The sequence below is a fragment of the Argopecten irradians genome, chromosome 1, assembly GCF_041381155.1.
Source record: "Argopecten irradians isolate NY chromosome 1, Ai_NY, whole genome shotgun sequence".
NCBI lineage: Eukaryota > Metazoa > Mollusca > Bivalvia > Pectinida > Pectinidae > Argopecten > Argopecten irradians.
In genome coordinates this window covers 7,634,980-7,638,681 of record NC_091134.1, presented here as the reverse complement: position 1 = coordinate 7,638,681, position 3,702 = coordinate 7,634,980, and the positions used below count along the sequence as shown (strand labels likewise).

Below are 3,702 nucleotides of genomic sequence, written 5' to 3'. Positions count from 1 at the left end.
TAATTCTATATATGTAACAAGTAGTGGTCATAACTACTACTATAGTATACAACTCCATAAATAAGCTGTTCTAACATGATATATCAAAAATAATTACAAGTAGTCAGGATGGCCGTAGCGGTCTAAGGCGCCAGTCTTTAGGTGGATAGCCTTCTCACTATTTGAGCCGAGTGTTCTGGTCCACGTATGCGGGCGTGGGTTCGAATCCCACTTCTGACATTATTATTTTTTGTTAATAATGTAATATCCAATAAAAAAAGGCAGAACACGTATATTTATGATTTTAATCGTCACATATAAGCCAAGGTCAAAAAGAATACAGGTGTGTGTAAAACTAAATCCTTTCAAACAAAGGCCGTTCGTACCTGATAAAAGAATAGTTGCATTATACAAAAAAAAATACAAAAATGTACCCAGCTTATTGAACTCATTTACGCTTGTCGTATTTAAAGTGTACACGGAATGGTTTGGTATATAAGGCTTGATAAATGCGTCTTTGGATAATATTTAGAATGGAGAAAGTACGAGTTTCATAGCGATTACGGTATTAGAGATAATGCGACTTTTCTCTAAAACACACCTGAAGCCCCAAGCCATTGACCCCGATTCGGGACCCCTGACCTGTGACGTCACGAGGACAACGGGACCCATTCTACTCACATAAGATAGAGAGGCGATTTTTGTTGTCTGCCATCTAATATAAACTATCTGTTTGTAAATATCGATTTTGAAGACACAAATACCTGTGTTCATGTCCGATACCTATTTAATATTATCCTTAATCACAGATATGAGTTTGAAAAACGCTTGAAAACAGGGATTTATGCCATGCATACATGTATATTGATGTACCTGTCTTAGATAAATGAACATCTCTACGCAATTACTGCATAATTTTACACAATAAAATGTTCATAATAATCCGCGTTCGTTGTATATATGCGGTGGTTGGAACCACATATATGTGAATATTATATGAAGGATTCTTGATTATGTTATCCAAAGCCCGACTCGGGTCTTTGAATGTGTACTGGTCAAACCCGCTTAACAGATCACAGGTGTTCGTTTCTAATATAAACATAAGTATAATACTGGGTCAAGGTCTATAACTCGGCCGGCCATATAACAGTACCCAATTTCAGAAAAAGTATGATTATTAACCAACCGTATAGGATATGATAATAGGAATACTCTCAATCGACAGCCAGATAATTTATCTTTAATTTGGTATATGATACAATATATATCATGCCGTATAAATGTCACTAGGTATCCAGAAACATCGGAAAACAGCCAGATTTCAACTGGTCGGACACTGTGGTGTCCTCCGATAAACACGCCAGGACTCTAATGCGTAGCTCAAAAACCACTGCATGTCAACACTTCAGCGTCATAAGAATGAAAGTTTGGTAGAAAACAAACTTACCGGTTAGTAAATCCATGGATAAATACCATCCATTTGCCTAACGTAGCCCTTTGAAATTTCCGATTGAAAAATTTATGTCTCTAGCCGCCATGTAAGTATGTGTGCAGTAGATTTGTTTTGTCGGCGTTGATTGGCTCTCGAAAATTAATTGACCAATCAACGCCGAGAAAACAAATGTACTACACAACATGACGGCTAGAGACACACATTTTTTCAATCGGAAATTTCAAAAGGCTGTATTGAGCAAATGGATGGTATATAGATAAACACTAACATACCGGTAAGTTTGTTTTTTACCAAACTTTAATTCCTATGAAGCTGAAATGTTGACATGCAGTGGTTTTTGAGCTACCCATTAGAGCCATGGCGTGTTTATCGGAGGACACCACAGTGTCCGACCAGTTGAAATCTGGCTGTTTTCCGATGTTTCTGGATACCTAGTGACATTTATACGGCGTGATTTATATTGTATCATATACCAAATTAAAGATAAACTAGATTTGATCGCGATCAAAACACGGGATTTCCACCTATGTGATGATAAAGTAATGTTAGCGAACAGACGATTGCTTGAACGAACGAACGATCTCACTCAATATTAATCAGAAAGCGTTTCTTACGAAAGTAGTCTGGTTCAGCCGAAAAACAGATTTAGGGGAATCCCCCTTTGGGCACAAGATTTCATAGAGAGGTGAATATATAGGAGCCTGCTGATTGGATATATGTGTGGGTCGGAACAATACATGTAGATGTAAATTTTGTAAAGAATTTTGATAACTTCAATTAACCTGAATAGTAGCAAACGTTAACACGGTCCTCTATGGGAATTTATTTGGTTCTGTGATCTCAAAACGGCCGGATAGTTTCTCAAAATAGCACCGGTTGTGTTTGAACATCCGGTGTCACAGGTGACGGCTCTGCCACACACATAAAAGGCTTTTAAACCTGTCAGTTATTGTGTTTGTGCATTACTTTTATTGTTTGTTTGTTCAAATGTACGTCCTATTAACAGCTAGGGTCACGTAAGGACGGCCTCCCATGTATGCGGTGTAGTTACACATGTACGTGTATTTACGCAAACACGTGTACATTGTTCATATATACGTGTATATGTAGTGTGATAGAACGGGTTTCTATCATTGTTGCATTTATTTCTACAGTATGTATATTTGTTATTGCACTCTTCTAAGTCTTCACTTCAGTGATCTGTTTATGTATCTTGGACCCAAATTCAGGGGAACACCGTGAGAACAGGTCTTATCTAGGGTGTGTTTGCTGTTTAGCAGTCACATTCATCAACCTAGTTGTCCTCATGATCACCCCGATGATGACCGCTGGCCGGAGTACACGTGTGGTACACGTGGGAGGTTTTTATCAGTCAGTTGAGCCTTGTCTGTTTTAAGCGGAAGATATATTTAGTGTGTAGGTGGGTTGTTGTAGCAACGGTTTCACCTAAATATGGTGCTCTGTCCGGACATTGACCAATCAGTGGTCACTTTGGGGTACTGGGTTGATGAGTTGTTATAAAAGGGGCTGATTCTAAGGAAGCTTTGGTCTTGACTTAGGGAATAGGTAGGGAGCAGAGCCACGTCGTGCACTGTCAACAGTGCAACACTTGCGGGGTTTCTGAGCTAGACTGCAACGTGGGTCTTTACTTAGAGTGTATCTATAGCTAACGTAGGGTTTGTGTATAATTAGGGGTTGTCAGGGGCTTAGGGCTTAGGCATCCTAAGGTATCCTAGTTTACACCGTTGGTTTTATATACCTCTAGAGTTAAGAACACTTGTAGGTGGTTAGTTGGCTCCGTAGGGTGTTAGGCTTTGTTTAGGGAACGTGGTAATCACACAGGACTTAGCTAATTAGGCCTAAAGTTTGGCTATAGTTAATCTTGGATACATTGTAACTGCTTCGGCACTTATATATCTCTTATTGTTATCTGTCTTAACGGGCACTATTGTGAATCTTCTATGTAATAATTAATCTACTTGTCTTTTATATAATAAATAGTTATTTGTACCTGTATTTACCTAGTTGAGTTATTGGATTAGTGTCAGTGCACACTACTAACGGGTACACAAACATATACGTACATACACATATAGACAAACGCAGCGCTCGCGAATACAGTACCTGAACCGTTTAACGTTCCCAGCCTAACGCAAACGCAACGCAAAAAAATAGTTCGTTAGCTAACGCTAACGATTGCTAACGCTAACGATTAACGATTAACGATAAACGATTAACGCAATACCGGCTAACGATTAACGATTAACGCA

General features: G+C 38.8%; 1 long non-coding RNA gene across 1 annotated transcript; it reads left to right on the top strand.

The window, feature by feature from the left end:
- Positions 1-1,917: 1,917 nt before the first annotated feature.
- On the top strand, positions 1,918-3,448 carry LOC138316527 (uncharacterized). The gene is made up of 2 exons (XR_011207655.1): positions 1,918-2,946; positions 2,992-3,448. It is a non-coding gene; the product is annotated as an uncharacterized lncRNA (long non-coding RNA).
- Positions 3,449-3,702: the final 254 nt, after the last annotated feature.